Source organism: Tasmannia lanceolata, unplaced genomic scaffold (genome assembly GCF_043159265.1).
Source record: "Tasmannia lanceolata isolate RefF3 unplaced genomic scaffold, GAP_Taslan_0.1 ptg000018l, whole genome shotgun sequence".
NCBI lineage: Eukaryota > Viridiplantae > Streptophyta > Magnoliopsida > Canellales > Winteraceae > Tasmannia > Tasmannia lanceolata.
The window spans coordinates 17235756-17252943 of NW_027518695.1; the positions used below are offsets into that span (position 1 = coordinate 17235756).

Sequence of the window (17188 nt, forward strand, 5' to 3'; positions counted from 1 at the left end):
ACTTATATGGGCCGCCCTGTGATTGCCCATCAGCAGACTCAATACCATACCCTTAAACCCTAAAACCCTAAACCCTAAACCATCTCTTCAGCTATGGGTACCAAAGCCTAACAAGATATAAATTTCGTTCATCATCAGAATTCTTTTGTTCCAACAGATCAGTAGAAGAATGCCCCTAGCCTTAAAAAGAACAAATCATAACTCAAGCTGCAATTCGAAATGCCATTCATGTTTTCTTCTAGGTGCTACTAGTTTGCACTGATGCATATAAAGGAGACCAACACCACAGAGAGTTTAAAGAACAATATGATAAAGCAAAAAGTTGATGAACAACATGATAAAGAGCAGGATTTTCATGCAGTGTCAAATTAAAGGTTGAGGAAAATTTCGAAACTATATCGTTTTATCAAAAAAAATTGCAAAATATCACAATAATTTTTGAAAATGTCAGATGTTTGTGACTATGATCAGTCGCTTCCTCATGAAGAAAACACACATTTCCAGTCCACCTGAGATCTACAGAGCAGTACCATATGTGTCAAATTATAAATAAAGAAGAAGTAGGCTTTCATTATATTGTAACATTTCCCTAATATTTTGAATTGATTGCCTACTCCTATGGAGAGTAAGCATTATCAGTAAAATAGACACTGAACCAAAAAAGCTTAACTCATGAATGCAATAGAGATTCTGCTTGCAGCGTATTGTAACGACATAACGAGAATCACCCAAGAGCTAAAAGCAGTGTGAAAAGGGTGGATTCCTTCAAAACCACCATCAGGTGGCTGAGCCGCTAATAATCCGTACAGGAACTCTGCGGGGTGCGGATAGTAATTCGCTCATTTGAGCAATTTGATGTAAGAGCTGATTGATCTTCTGCAACATACAAAATCAAATTTGAGAATTGAAGGAGAAAAGAAACCATGAAATGGTATTTGCAAGATTGAGAATTATATATTTGACAAAGTTTGTAGGCAAATGAGTGAACCATGCTAAGAATATGTTGAACGCAAGATATCTAATGATGTCCGCAATACTATGTTTTGATAATGGGGCGAATGGCCTTGTCTTATACTATTTTAACCAGCTGCCAAAAGCTATTACAATCCCCCAAAAGCTCTCACCAGCCAATTAAATAAGTGTAAACAGAAAGTAATTAGCCCCATTATCAAAACATTCGGTGAGAGAGAGAGAGAGTAAATCACTATTGGAGCTGTTAACTTTCAACTTCAAGGGGTGAAACATTTATCCCCCGCCCTTTAGGAAGCAAATGTGGGGCGGAATTACATACATTTATATATAATATACATGTTTGTGTTGTATATGTATTTCTATAGATGGTAAGAGCTCTTAGAGCAACCTGTGCTCTCAACCATTTCAAAGGCCAAGATTCATCATTCTGAGATCAAACCCAGTACATTGCAGCCCATTAAAGAGACTGAGCAATTGATTGCAGTTGTTCTTCACGTCACACTCGCCATCCGATGAAAGTCGCCCTCAATCTTAAGGTTCTTCCTTTCCAATTCCAACTCTTCTTCAAGGTGTGCTTCCTCCTTTTTGAGATCAAAACTTTCAATCTTGTTTAGGACTTCTTTATAAAACTTATACCCTTCATCATATTTCTTTTTCCACTCCCTTATCTTTTGCTTAAGTTTATTTATCCTCATGCAAAGTATAAATCCCTTCCACCTTTTAATCTTAATTTCTTCCCACCATTGTTCTACCTCGTTCTCAAACTCGGGAATCTCTAAACATGCTAGATCCATCTTGAATGGACATGGATCGCCTTGCCAATTCTTCATTTCCAATAGTATTGGATAATAGTATGATATTGGTCTAGGTAATGCCTCATCGGTTGATGTGTGAATGCTTTTCCTCACATTCCTTTGATACAAGTATCCTATCAAGACTAGTCCTTATGAGATTAGGTTTATTATTTGTCCCTATGTATGTTGCCCCTTCCAACTCTTTCCCTATGGCTGTGTTCACTTGCGTTCCCTGGAAAGCAAATCCCTGGAAAACAACCTCTTTTTTCTGACAAGACCTTGACAAGACAGAATTCTAGAATTCACTTGCTTTCTAATGAAAATAGAATTACACATGTGGAATTTCTGCAATAAGTCAAAAAATGACATGGAAAAGCCCATCCCCCCCCCCTTTAGGGATTTTATTTCCAACCAAAAACACACAGATTTCGTTTCCCTGGGAAACTAGTGCAAAAAGAAGGGCAAGCAGTTTCCCTGAAAACCTTTTCCTGCGCAAGTGAACAGTCCAGAAACAGTCCAGGGAAACCTTTTCCTGCACAGATTCCCTGGATTTCTTTTCCTAATGCCACATCAGATTCCCGGGAAACATTTTCTTTTCCTTTTCCAGGAAAACAAGTGAACAGAGCCTATGGTTCTTCTCATGAGAAAATCGAATCGAGTTTTTTCATGAGACAAATAGCATACTTTTGTTTATATTTTAGAATCACGCCTTGAGGTTTTTCTCATCACTTCTCTGCTCAAGAAATAGTTGAGTGGGCCCAAGTCTTTCACTTTTAAGTTGTACACTACCAGACTTTTCTGGTTTAAGAACAATTTCGCATGTATTTCTTATAAAAAAGCATCAACCTCTTCAAACAACTCGTGCTCTAAATTTTCTTAAATTTGTTTTCTAAGAGATGATGAGATTTGTAACCTTTCTTCGTTTGAGAAGCATAATATTTTTCAAAGATGTTTTAGTAATATGAAACTCAAGGCAGTCAGTGACATTCTTCTTTTGTTGACATTGTTATCACATAAGAGATTAGAACCTTTCAAGATTTGAGTGAATAACAATGGTACCATCTTTATGATCATCGTTGTCGGCCTTTGAAGACGATGCTTATCATCATCATTGTATCACAGCATAATGCAAATATCAGCTGTTAGAGCAATGTGCGTCGAGTGACAAAAGGAACATGAACAAAGCATATGCTGAAAGAAGATAAGTCCATATACAGTTGTTCGGAATACCACGATTAATGGATGTTGTGGAGTGATACTATGAAACATGGAGAGCCCAAACTTCATAAGAAAACAATGTTTGAATTCTTCAACACCATTCTGGGCTGGGTTATGAGGACATGAAATCTTTTGCATAATCCCATGTTGCAGACAGTAGTCATGAAAGGTGATTGAGGTAAAATCTTCTCTGTGCCTTCAAAGTCTCTTAATACGAGTGTCCGTTTTGGACTGGTGTATAAGGTGATGAAAACTTTTGTATAATTCCATGTTGCAGATGGTAGTCACGAAAGGCAATTTAGGTAAAGTCTCCTCTATGACTTTGAAGTGTCTTAATCCGAGTGTCATGAAGCGAATGAACAAACAGGACAAACTGCGTATATGAACTCCTCATTGTCCTCAAGCAGAATCCTAGGCTTTTTCCCAGCCTCTCAAACCATGTCCACCCAGATAGGACTCCCCAAGCCAGGCCAGCCTCAAACCCTGGCCCAACTCCACTCTAGCCCAAGTCCATCCACCGATGCTCCTGAACTGGGATCTGATCATTCCTGTGTAACTCATCAACATTACTCTGCGATGTGCAAGAGGTTCAAGCTATGAAGGATGTTAGGAAACCCTCCATGAAATGAAGTATGGCTTAGTTGTGGCTGGGGCCAACATAAATTGCTTTATCTTTTGACTAATATACAAGTTATCTTGTGTAATTCTAATATATATCCACCTAGTTCACTTTTCAGATGAAATTAGGATCACATGGGAGTTGGAATGGCTGTATATGCTTGTGAAAAGAGGAATCATGTTACATAATCTGACATTACTACACATTGCACGACACAAACTTAACAAAAGTATATAACCAATGAAAATTGAATTTTAAATCATCCCAATCATTGGACAAGGCATTCATAACTGTTGTGATCTAACATCGGCTGCGCTAGAGTTAGCCACCGGAAAAATGGAGTTCTGGCTTCTGACTGGCTGGCTTCGACCATGTTTTTTTTTTTTTTTTTTCTGTTAATATTAGCCAATCATTTTTTTAATATGGTTGATTTTACTGCAACAGAGCTCCAGTTAGACTAACTCTCTGCACCAACCAATTATGATGGATTCTCTCCTAACACGTACACAATTATTGAAACTATAAATACTCCCTCTTGCTTAGTCCAGCGTTCAGCCCCAAGATTATTGAAGCATCTTTAAGTTGTTTGAACAACATAAGTCACCTAATTTCTTATATAGGAGAGGATTGGCTCTAAGTTTAGCAAACTATGCTTCCATGGAGTTCATTCTAACTATAAGCCCCTTTAAGGTAGATCTAAAAGTGGATCCAATAATTGTTGTTAGAAAGCTGATCGTAAGTAAAGAAGTTGCACCAGAAAACAAAAGACTCTTATGGAGAACCCATTTACCCTGGAGGCCAAATCAGTCTTTTACATAAAGACAAGGCACATTTGAAAGAAATAAATGGTTGGGATCTGATTTGAAGCACATAAGAAAATGGAAGGCCACCATCAGATGAAGGCAAAATATTACCAAGCATATCCATGACTAAGCACCCCCATGCCTCCATCTAAGCCCTTTGGAGAACCTAGAATCCCATATATAACCCTGTATCTCATATAGAGAAACCCTACCCAAGTGATTATGCCTAAATGAGGAAGAATTCAAACCTACGAGACCCTCCTAGAGAACTTAGGCACCTCACTTAAGCCCAAGTAAATCCCTATAGTACTTTAAAAGTGGTGTCCATCTTGTCATTTCTATTCTTTTATCAGAACATGTAGAATGAAGGGATGTCAGCCTCAACCCATAAATTGTACAAACAACATTCATCCAATCCCCAAAATTTAATTCACCCAAAGGCCGGGTCATTGTTAAGGAACCCATCAGATCTAGTAGTCCATTCTACCTTTGATTGGTCGCATACTGATCTCACGAGACTCCCAATTAAGCATGATCAATGTCCATCTATATACTTCCCAGCCCAACCACCCTAGATCCTTGACTAGACCGCTTTTAAAAACCCTGAAAACTCTTTTTTAATGGTGAGAATTTTATTAAAGAAGAAAAAAGGGGAGAGGCCCCCCCGACCGAGATGGTCAGGGCAAGTACATACAAGCAGATAAGAAGGAATACAACATTTAATGAACAAAAAGCAAGTCCCTTCTGAAAATTCTTATATCCGCAACTTACGAGATCATTCCGTGTATTCCTCTTTGTTCCTTAATAAATTGCCTAGATGTCGCCTACAACAATCATACAATTAGGAACTCCCAACTACAGCAAAATAGTCCAAACATTTTCCTGCTGCTCACTCAACCTCCTAGGCCAGATGGATTCCCCATTGCCTTTTCAATGACTTTTGGGACATAATGAGTTTGATCACTTCTGGGCTTTTCAAGAATTCCATTCAAACGGAATCATCCTGAAAATCACTTTTGAGTCTCCATAACTAACTAGATACCCCACCCATAAGCATCCACCAACTAGATCTTAAATTGTTCTCTAAATGTAATAGTGACAATTAAGTCCCCCAAAAGCTTATCCTGGGCCCTTAAATTGGCTCCTTGGCTCCAGTTCCAACTCAACCCTCCATCAAAGCATCCCTAATCTTAGCCAATAGGAAGCCTCTACCTAAACATTAACAAATCTAACTCTAAAATATTCTATCCAACCTAAAATATTCTATCCAACCTATAAATATCAATCATTTTTTCCTAGGTAAAGGCCTCCAATTTTGGATGTATTACCCCTTAATTGATATCTTTGCTAGTTTCTTCAACTCTAGTTTAAAAATATAAACAAAACCTGTGAAATTCCGTTGCTAGCTTCCTCCAGTCATCTAAAGTTTGTGCCTAAGATGTTGAGGAGGAGGAGGGGAAGAAAATCAAGGAGAAGCTTCCTCCAGTCATCTAAAGTTTGTGCCTAAGATGTTGAGGAGGAGGAGGAGGAGGAGGAGAAGAAAACCAAGGAGAAGAGGTTGGGTCAAATTCCTGGTAGACCTCCTTTCATCTCTCTCTATTTCTCTTCGCCCAACTCTGGCGGCATACGTCTTCAACCTCCAACATCATTGAAACCATTTTTTCCGAACCTTAGAATCGAGTAGAGGCTCCTCTTTTTTGGGGGGCGGAGGACATGCCCAAGAACTTCCAATCCAGTCATCACGATGTGTCCAAAATCTGAGGAAACTAGAAATTTGGCTATTTTCTTTTGAATTACCTGAAATTTCTTGAAAAAAATTACTTTCTTCCAGTTTCTATAAATTTCCTTTTGGGGAGTGAAGCAACCGTCACTGAATGGCATGCTCCAACAACCTACCGATGTGTGGCAGATGGAAAGTTGGATATGGTCCGTCAAGATGTTGCCTAAGCAGGTGATGGGTTACTATGTAACCTAAGGGCTTACAGAGGTGGATTGCTTACTTGAGTGAAGGCATGACCGGTTGTCCACCAAGGAACGATACATTGAGTGTGCCATGTCTTGATCTGCCAAAACTGAAGGCTGGCCATCCAAGGAGCAAGGATGCCCTATGGACTAATCTGCAAGACATGAAAACTGATGGTGGCAACTCTGTAAGCCTCACAACTATTTAAACAAATTGTCGGGCTTCATTCAAATAGAGATTGTTAAGAGTATAAAAGATATTAAATAACGCCTTCTCCAACAGCTTAAGCTTTTGGAGTAACTGGCTGTTTCAGCTGTTTCACAGAGATGATAGAACTATTCTGGTTTTCAAAAAGTTATTTCTTCAATTTTCTCCATGGATCTACCGGTGTTTCAAAACTCGGATGCAGGTCCAAATGCAGCCAAAGCAAATCCTAGTCGACTCAGCATGACGTGGTCAAGTACTTTGGCGGACACGGCTGAGTACTTAGTTGATGAGGTTATAACTTAGGAGATTCAAATAGTTCTATCATTTATTTTTTGGGTAAAAGAAATGAATGTTGGGAAGACCTGGATGTTGGTTGAATTTTGAACAGATGTCTGGATGCTACTTTGTTTATCTCCTGGACTAGCGCCGGCATGTCGGTCCAGTCCATCTTAATATTTTGTAAAGGAGGATGGGACTACTGGTCTCGATTGCTATCTTAATATTAATGAAATATGTCAACTTTAAAAAAAAAAACTTGGGAGATTCAAAGTTTTAATTGACTTTGTCGTGCAAAACACGGACCCAAACAAGAACTTTGCCAAGATGAAATGGAGTCAACGCAGGGGAGTTCTGAAACTATGGATTCTACAATAATAAATTGACAACGAGCAAAAAATCATATAATTAACGTGACAGGTTGTACAGCATCCATTGGAGTGAACAGATGAGCATGCATATTCACACAACCCAGACCATTCCATAGATAAAAACAATGAAAAAGAGAGAATTCAAGCATATACCTCGTCCTTTTCCCGGATGAGGAGCAACTTTTCATTCTCCTTCGCGCGACTTCGTCTACGCCTCATGTACAACAACAATCCCATGAAACCCGCCGCAGCCATGGCTGATGACCGAGAAACCCTTCGAGCCAAAAACCACCAAGAAGTAAAACGAAGACGAAGAACTAGCAACAGCTTAGAGTACAACACCTCAAACCCTAACCTCAATCGCTCAACGGAGACTTTTCCCGCAATTCGAAGCCGGGAATCGAATAAACAACATTGGTTTTCTCTCTTTGATGTTGGTGGTGAGGATTGTGGTTGTGGGTATTCTTCTATTTGAATGTGGAGACCTTCATGATTGCTCGGAGGGAAGATAGAGCAATCTTCATAGCATAATGAATTGGGTATTGAAGGGTTTGCCACAATTTCCCAATCCCTACCATGGAATTGGGTTTGGGATTGAGATTGGAATTGGGTTGATGAGAAAGAGGATGAGGATTGAGGGAGTGACACTTCTTCCCATTCTTTCAATCCAGAGTCTGAAATTTCATTCATTTCATTCTAATTATGAAAGTCTGTTTTGTTCAGTCAATTTAGCAAACAGGTGATATGTGAGTGATATAAAGAGAGGGAGATGGATGATTGGTACACTTCATATCCCAATCCTAAATAGAGAAAAACGAGTGGCATGAGCAGAGAGAGGAGGAATCATTTGTTGGTTGCCTAAAGATTTTTTTTTCTCCTGAGATTCTTTTGGATGGATTAGAAGCATAAAAATATCTCCACCGTTATTTTGAAATATAGAGAGGGAAAAAATTTTGGTCAGAGAAGGCTTCGTAAATGCAATAAAGCTGCCGATTAAGGGGTGCAACCCGAAAAAAATCATGGATTGGGTTGGAGTCGGGTTCGGGTTGAGGAAATTGAACCCACACCAAAACCCGACATTTGGGGAAAAAAAAAAAAAAACAGAACATATTAACCTAAAGGGGAAATATAGCACCATAACGAGGTCAACCCAACCCAACTTAACCCGACCCGGATTGAGAAATCAGGTCAGGTTTAGGTTTAGGTTTAGGTTTAGAGTTTCGGGTTGGGTTCGGGCTGGCTCCAATTTGACCCAACCTGACCCGAGTTGCACCGTGTGTAAGCATGTGATGAGGGTTTAGTCGCACCGCATTTTAAGTCACGAGTGAACTTTGTGCACAGTTCGTGACTCTTTGAGTACTTGGACTTTGAACGCATGGACACATGGGACCACCTGGATAGATTTTTTGAGGATCAAAGGGATTTCAGTGGGGACTTCTAGAGTCATGCAGGCATTGAAATTACACATCAGTCGTTGACAACTACACGACTTTAAGTCTTAAAGGTTGAACATTCAATTTTATTTTATTTTACTATTTCCAAGTCTCTGGTTGGTTGCTTTGTAGAGGAAATTTCAACCCAACCTGAGCCAAAATTGGGTTGAACCTGTCAGCGTTCTATTTGAGCCTGACTTAAGCTGCACCCCTAAACATAGGAAGAAAACGGTTGACTCTTTTTTTTGTGCAAAGCAAGCTAGATTCCTCTTTGAATCGCCCTAAGTTCCTGGACATAAATTTCCTCAAGTTCAGAATTTAGTGAGAATAGAGCAATGCAGTTTCCATTGCAGTTTCTAAGCAATCCTCCAATACCTCCTCCTGTGGATTCCAAAGACGCATCCACATTGATTTTGGTTTCTTCTCTATCGGGCGGGTCCAAGCTGCACCATTCCTGAGGTTGATTGAAGGGGAGGAATCTATATCCAACTCTTTAAATTTGTCGACTTCCGACAGATTTAAAGAGTTGATTTTGTATCTGACTTCAAGAAGAATATCTTTCAAAATATTGGATTTGTGGTTTTTGACATTTTTGAAATTGAAAAAAACCCTACATATCATCATCATGTGTGTTCCTGTGTGCTTGTGTATGTGTCTCTTTGTTCGAGTGTGACTGGATGCATCTATGTGTGTTTCTGCCTATCTGGCTTGGCGTGTGTCTATGTTTGTTGGATAATTTCAAATATTTTAAATAGAAAAGTTAAAGATGCTTTTGCTTTGTGTTTAAAATTTGGAGGGAAGATTCAAATTAAAGTTCTCCCCCTCTTTCTTTGAAAACTAGAATCAATTGCATGAATGGGGACTTGAACCCAAGACCTTGATGTGTGTGTAAATGTTGTGCTATCTAAACCAAGGCAAAATAATTAGTCTCACATAGGAGCTTGAGAGAAATTTTCTCATCCATATAAGATGGAGAGTTGGAGAAAGGCTTGAGCCTTCAAGGGGCTTTAGAATTTGTTGGGTCTTGGGCTTTTAGAAGAGCACAAGCCCATGTGTAAAAAACACATGCGCGCGCACCTCGCCGGGCCGTGGCCCGAGGTCTAAGTTTAGGTTATTTTTATTGCAAAAAACCGTTTTGATTTTTACCATTTGGTTTTGATATGGACACACCACCTTAATTGCAAAAAACCGTTTAAAATCTCAACGGTCACAAAAATAACTGTCGGGAGAAAAAACGTTACTGGCCTTTAAGGGTGTGTTTTAATGGTGGCTCTCCCCAACAGACACTTTCAGGTCTATAAAAGGGGACGAGACAGATTGTTTTGGACATAGAAATTACACAGACGTTTTTGCACATTCTGAAATTTATAACTCAAGGCTTTCTGTTCTGTTCTTCTTCCTCCTTTGTTCCGTTCATTCTGAACACAGTTCCGTTGGTGATTTTGGGTGTACCAGTCAGCGAGTGCACGTGGACTGGGGCCAATTTCGGCTGTTTCATCTTGGAGCGTCGGTTCGCAAATCCCGGTTGCACCGGTAGGGGGCAGATACGATTCTTAAGGAGAGTGACCGGTGGCACGACTCAGGCTTATTCTTTTCAATCTGATTTCCAAAGGGTTTTCAACCAAACAGATAAGTTCTATTTAATTTCTGGTTTCCAAACAGAAAGAGTTTTTTCATTTCAAGTTGCAGATTTTTTGGGTTCAAATAAACCATAGATCAGATCCATTATCTAATTATCCAACAGTCTTAAGAATCGTAACAAAACAGATCTGATCGTATGGCTTTCGATAATCCAAACCCAATTTCTGTTCTTCCCATCTCTGGTGAGAATTCCAATCCAAATTCTGTCGTTCGAACACCTGTTGGGAACAAAATTCTCAATACTGTTCCTGATTTTTCCAAAATTGAACAACTAACTGGTTTGAATTACAAAAGGTGGAAACAACAGATCTTGTTTGCTTTACAACAAATTGGTGTTGCTTTTGTCCTTACCCAACCAAAACCAAATGAAGAAACTGCTGATTGGGATAATGCAGATTATATCTGAAAAAATCATTTGTTGAATGGTTTGTCAAATGAACTTTATAATGTCTATTATTCCTATGAGCATGCTGCTGATCTTTGGAATGCCATAGTAACTAAATATGAATTAGAGGATGCTGAAAATAGGAAATATGTGATAGGAAATTTTTTAGACTTTACTATGTAAGATGGGAAACCTATTTCTGCCCAAATAGATGAGTATCAGTTTATTATTGGTGAATTGGCTAAGGAAGGTAAGAAATTACCTGATACATTTGTGGCTGGTTCTCTCATTGAAAAATTACCTTTGTCTTGGAAAGATTTTAAAATCGGAATGAAACAAGACAAATGAATGGACCTTAGACCAAGTGGTTGTTCGGGTTAAAATTGAAGAGAAAAACAGACTTAAGGATAAGCAACTAAAGGCCAAAGAGTACACCTCTAAGGCAAACATTGTTGAAACCAAGAATGATGGGTCTAAGAATCTGAAATCGAAGAAGGATAAGAACTTCAAGAAATCTGGACCTAAGAAGAAAGGAGTATGTTTTGAATGTGGGAAATCCGGACACTACAAGAAGGATTGTTGACACCGAAAGACTGGTTCATCCAGTGCTAAGGTTAATCTAACCGAGGCAGATTTGATTGCAACAGTTGTGACTGAGGTGAACTTGGTGGAAAATCCAAAAGAGTGGGTGCTGGATACAGGTGCTACCAAGCACATATGTGGAGACCGAAGTTCCTTCTACAACTTCACTACAGTTGATGGAGGAGATCAGGTCTATATAGGCAACTCACAGACCTCTAAAGTCATGGGAAAAGGCAAGGTCCTTCTGAAGTTAACTTCAAGAAAGATACTTGCATTGCAAGAAGTGCTGTATTTGCCGGATATACGGCGGAACTTGGTGTCTGGCGCGCTCCTCAACAAAAATGGACTGAAGCTCACTTTTGAAGCAGACAAGGTGATCCTTAGTAAAAATAATGTATTTGTAGGAAAGGGCTATAATGCCAATGGTTTGTTTGTACTGAATGTACTTAAAATTATGAATGAAATACCATCTTCTTCTGCTTACATAGTTGAATCTTTTGATATATGGCATGATAGACTAGGTCATAGAAGTGCATCTTATATTAAAAGGCTGTGCAACTTAGGTTTAATAAATGAAAAGATTGAACCTAGTAAAGAAAAATGTGAAATTTGTGTTTAAGCAAAATTCACTAAGAAACATCACTTTAGTGTTGAAAGAAAAACTGAATTATTAGAGCTAATTCATAGTGATCTAGCTGACTTTAGAAATCTTGAATCTAGAGGAGGTAAAATGTACTATGTAACCTTTATAGATGACTACTCTAGGTACACTAAAGTATACATTCTTAGATCTAAAGATGAGGCTGAAGAAGCCTTTATCAAATATAAAAATGAAGTGGAAAATCAGTTAGATAAAAGAATTAAAAGACTTAGAACAAATAAAGGAACAAAATACTCTATAACTAAGTTCTGTGATGATAATGATATTATCCATGAAACCACAGCCCCATACCAACCTGAATAAAATGGTATAGCAGAACGGATGAACATAACCTTAAAGGATATGTTCAATGCTATGTTAATAAGTTCTGGTTTACCCTTAAACTTGTGGGGGGAAGCACTTCTGTCGGCGTGTTATATATATATAACATGATACCTCCAAAGAAGTAGGGTCAAATACCATATGATTTATGGCATAACAAGATGCCTAGTTTATCTCACTTAAGAGTTTGGGGTTGCTTGGCTAAGGTTGGAATACTCACCTAAGAAAAGAAAACTAGGACCTAAAACTTGTGACTGTGTATTCATAGGATATGCTCAAAATAGTACTGCTTATAGATTTCTGGTTTTGAAATCAGTTGAAAATATCCTAGAATATAACACTATAATTGAATCTAGGGATGTTGAGTTATTTGAACATCACTTCCCTATGAAGAAAGAAATTCTTAAAGAACCTAGTAATGTTTCAAGAAATCAAACTGAAACTGAAAAGGAATTGGACCCTGAGTTTCAAGAACTCAGAAGAAGTAAAAGACAAAGGAAAGAAACAAATCTAGGAGATGGGATGTTCACCTATCTAATTGATAAAGATCCTGTAACTTATACTGAAGCTGTAACTTCTCCAGATGCTGTATTCTGGAAAGAAGCTATAAAAAGTGAACTAGACTCCATAATAGAAAATCACACTTGGGAACTAGTGGACCTTCCTCCTGGAACTAAAGCACTAGATAGCAAGTGGATATTTAAAAAGAAGCTAAGCCTTGATGGGACAATTGATAAGTTTAAAGCAAGGCTAGTAGCTAAAGACTTTAGACAGAAAAAGGAGATGGACTACTTTGATACTTATTCTCTTGTTGCTAGGTTGTCCACCATTATGATATTATTAGTTATAGCTTCTATTCATAAATTGGTAATACATCAAATGGATGTAAAAACAGCTTTCTTAAATGGAGATTTAAATGAAGAAATCTACATTAAACAACCTGAAGGATTCATTGTAACTGGACATGAAAACAAAGTTTGTAAATTAATTAAGTCACTGTATGGCTTGAAACAAGCACATAAACAGTGGAATGACAAATTTGATAGTGTCTTAATTACAAATGGCTATAAGATAAATGAATCTGATAAATGTGTTTATAGAAAGTTTAATGGTGATGAAGGTGTAATTTTGTGTGTATATGTAGATGATATACTGATTATGGGTACTAGTTTGGACATAGTTAAATCTACTAAGAGATTTTTAATGTCAAACTTTGAAACCAAAGATATGGGTGAAGCTGATGTAATTCTAGGAATGAAAATCATTAGAAAAGAAAATGAAATAATATTGTCTCAATCTCACTATGTAGAGAACATTCTTAGGAAGTTTGGATAATATGATAGTTTACCTGCAAAGACACCTTTAGATTGTCAGGTTCACCTAAAGAAAAACAAAGGTGAGATGTTATCCCAAAAGGAATACTCAAGTATTATAAGTTCAGTGTCATATTTAATGAACTGTACTAGACCTGACATTGCACTAGCAGTTGGAAAACTCAGTCAACACACACATAGACCAGGACATGAACACGACAGGTTTTGACTAGGTTGTTGAGGTACTTAAAAGGTACAATGAACTTTGGACTGCATTTTAGGGGGTTTCCTGTTGTCTTATAAGGCTATAGTGATGCAAATTGGATCTCTGATTCAAGAGATTCAGTGTTTACCAGTGGATATGTATTCACCCTTGGTGGTGGTGCGATTTCTTGAAAATCGGTTAAACAAACATGTAGTACAAGTTCCACTATGGAAGCAGAATTTATAGCCTTAGCCCTAGCAAAAGCTGAAGCCGAATGGCTCATAAATTTTATGGCAGATGTGCCTTTATGGCCAAGGCCAGTTCCCTCGGTGTTTCTACACTGTGACTGCCAAGCTGCTTTAGCCAAGGCCAAAAGTAAGACCTATAATGGCAAAAGAAGGCATATTCGCATGATGCATAATTTGGTAAAGCAATACTTGAGTAAGGGAACAATAGCACTCGACTTTGTAAGGTCGGAGAGGAATCTGGCAAATCCTCTGACAAAGCCACAGATAAACAAGGTGGTTTATGAGGCATCGCAAGGAATGGGGTTAAAGCTTGTGGCATGAACCATTAGTGATGGACACCCAACCAATGTGAAAGGAGATCTCTCGAATTTGGTTCAATGGGTACTAACAAGTCACCGAATGGTTTGTTAACACTATCACCCCCTACTCCTAGATGCAAAATGTTGGAAGATAGTGTTCACTGCAAATGAGAAAGGATGAGTTATAGGCTCTTAATCAGTTCATAACCTATATTGGGTGGTATGTTACTTGCAATGTATACTTGATGACTGTCTTAAGTGAATATGGAAGTAAGGCCGCCTCCTATGAGAATTTAACGAGTAATTCTCTAGAACATTCATGAGAACAAAGAAGGGAACATGACCAAAGTGTTCCAAAACTGTGATTGAATCACCAAGGAATCGATGGTAGGGTGTGGGTGACAGGTTAGTCGGTTACACCTACGAGGAAAGGTTGAAGGAGTCTAACTCTACCCGTACTCGGTAACGTAATCTGTTTATCCTAAATATCGGTTGAAGTCCAAAAGACACCGGTATGAATCCGCTCTATTATTCTAATGTGCTCAGATATTTCCGTTTTCAAAACTGTAACTGTATTTTGAATCTTGTGGGGGATTGTTGGACAATTTCAAATATTTTAAATAGAAAAGTCAAAGATGCTTTTGCTTTGTGTTTAAAATTTGGAGGGAAGATTCATATTAAAGTTCTCCCCCTCTTTCTTTGAAAACTAGAATCAATTGCATGAATGAGGACTTGAACCCAAGACCATGATGTGTGTGTGTGTGTGTGTGAATTCTGTGCTCTCTAAACCAAGGCAAAATAAGTAGTCTCACATAGGAGCCTGAGAGAAATTTTCTCATTCATATAAGCTGGAGAGTTGGAGAAAGGCTTGAGCCTTCAAGGGGCTTTAGAATTTGTTGGGTTGGGCTTTTAGAAGAGCACAAGCCCATGTGTAAAAAACACACGCGCGCGCCTCGCCTCGCCTTGCCGAGCCGTGGCCGTGGCCCGAGGTCCGAGGTCCGGGTTTGGGTTTAAATGAAAATGTTATTTTTATTGCAATTTTTTTTTTGATTTTTACCCTTTGGTTTTGATATGGACACACCACCTTAATTGCAAAGAACCGTTTAAAATCTCAACGGTCACAAAAATGATTGTTGGGAGAAAAAACGTTACTGGCCTTTAAGGGTGTGTTTTAATGGTGGCTCTCCCCAACAGACACTTTCAGGTCTATAAAGAGGACGAGATAGATTGTTTTGGACACAGAAATTACACAGACATTTTTGCACATTCTGAAATTTATAACTCAAGGCTTTCTGTTATGTTCTTCTTCCTCCTTCGTTCCGTTCATTCTGAGCACAGTTCCGTTGGTGATTCTGGGTGGACCAGTCAGCGAGTGCACGTGGACTGGGGCCAATTTCGGCTGTTTTATCTTGGAGCTCAGTTCACAAATCCCGGTTGCACCAGTTGGGGGCAGATACGATTCTTAAGGAGAGTGACCAGTGGCACGACTCAGCCTTATTCTTTTCAATCTGATTTCCAAAGGGTTTTCAACCAAACAGATAAATTCTATTTTATTTCTGATTTCCAAATAGAAAGAGTTTTTTCATTTCAAGTTACAAATTTTTTGAGTTCGAATAAACCATAGATCAGATCCATTATCTAATTATCCAAGAGTAATGTTATAGTTTTTTTTTGTTAAAAAAATGATATCCTCCCCTCCCCCCCCCCCCCCCCCCCTTTCCTAGCATTTCCACCACCTTTTGGTCGACTTCCTTTTCTTTGTCTTTTTCTGAAAATGACTAATTCAAAGAAAAGACAACTAAACGTGGGAATGCATGAAAGGGGTTGGAAATATCATTTCCCTGCAGCTAAATAATTATCAAAATGTCTCTCAACTCTAGGAAGTTTTCTAAAGCCTAGGCCTGAAACTCAAGGGATAATATATAGCACGTCATTCATACTGTGTTTATCATTGAGAAGTGACCCACCAGGGTAATGGATTGTTCCTTCCACCCATCCCACTACCATTTGAAAATAATTAAGGCAACAAACAACAAGGTTGAAAGTTGAGGCAAGATAGAGATTGAATTTAGTTAAGAGACAAGAAAGCACAAGCTGAGCACTCATGAGTAGAATGCATGTGAAAGTTCTGAGTATAGTCCACAACCTTTTATAATATGTTTTAATCACTTCATCATAATAAAAAAGGCAAAGGGATTATACAGATAGTGAGATAGGTATAAAAGTAGCTCATAGAGAAAAGATGGAACAGGTGGGATCCTTTTGAATTTATGGATTGTAAGCATGGTTTTAAATTTTGACCGAAATCTGAAATTTCGGTGGGGACCGAAACCGAAATTTGGCGAAATTTCGAATTTCGGCCTTTTCGAAATTTTGGTCCGAAATTTCGGTCTGAAATTTCTAGAAAATGCAATTTAAAAAAAAAAAAAGAAATGTTACAAAATTTCAGAATTTGTCCGAAATTTCGGAATGAATTAAATAGTCTTTTTTAATTATTACCAAATTTCAACCGAAATTTTAAACCATGATTGTAAGTATGAAAAGCCATAAAGTCCATTCACGTCTAGTATTTGAGTATCAAAATGTATACAACATAAATCCAAGGCTTTCTACATTTTCCAGATATGGAAGCTCATTATCAACCTGGCCCAGGTTTCATTCCATGTGAAAAGGCCATGATATCTATATCTAGAGTTACCGTCACCCAACTGATATTTGCACTATCATATTTTAATAATTGCACAAACTCAGCTTGTCTTTTCTTTTTTAATTGGCTTTCTGAGAGCATTTTGGAAACTATAAAATAAGCTTTGACAGCTGGGTGTTTGCGAATATCAAAATAAGCTAGGTTGTGCTGATAACACTTCCTGAAAGATG

The 17188-nt window shown here is 38.3% G+C and overlaps 1 long non-coding RNA gene across 1 annotated transcript; it reads right to left on the reverse strand.

Annotated features, from left to right (window-relative positions):
- Positions 1–534: 534 nt before the first annotated feature.
- LOC143851213 (uncharacterized) lies at positions 535–8479 on the reverse strand. Its single transcript, XR_013236257.1, has 2 exons — positions 7377–8479; positions 535–876 (listed from the first exon to the last, which is right to left on the reverse strand). It is a non-coding gene; the product is annotated as an uncharacterized LOC143851213 (long non-coding RNA).
- Between the last annotated feature and the right edge of the window lie 8709 nt (positions 8480–17188).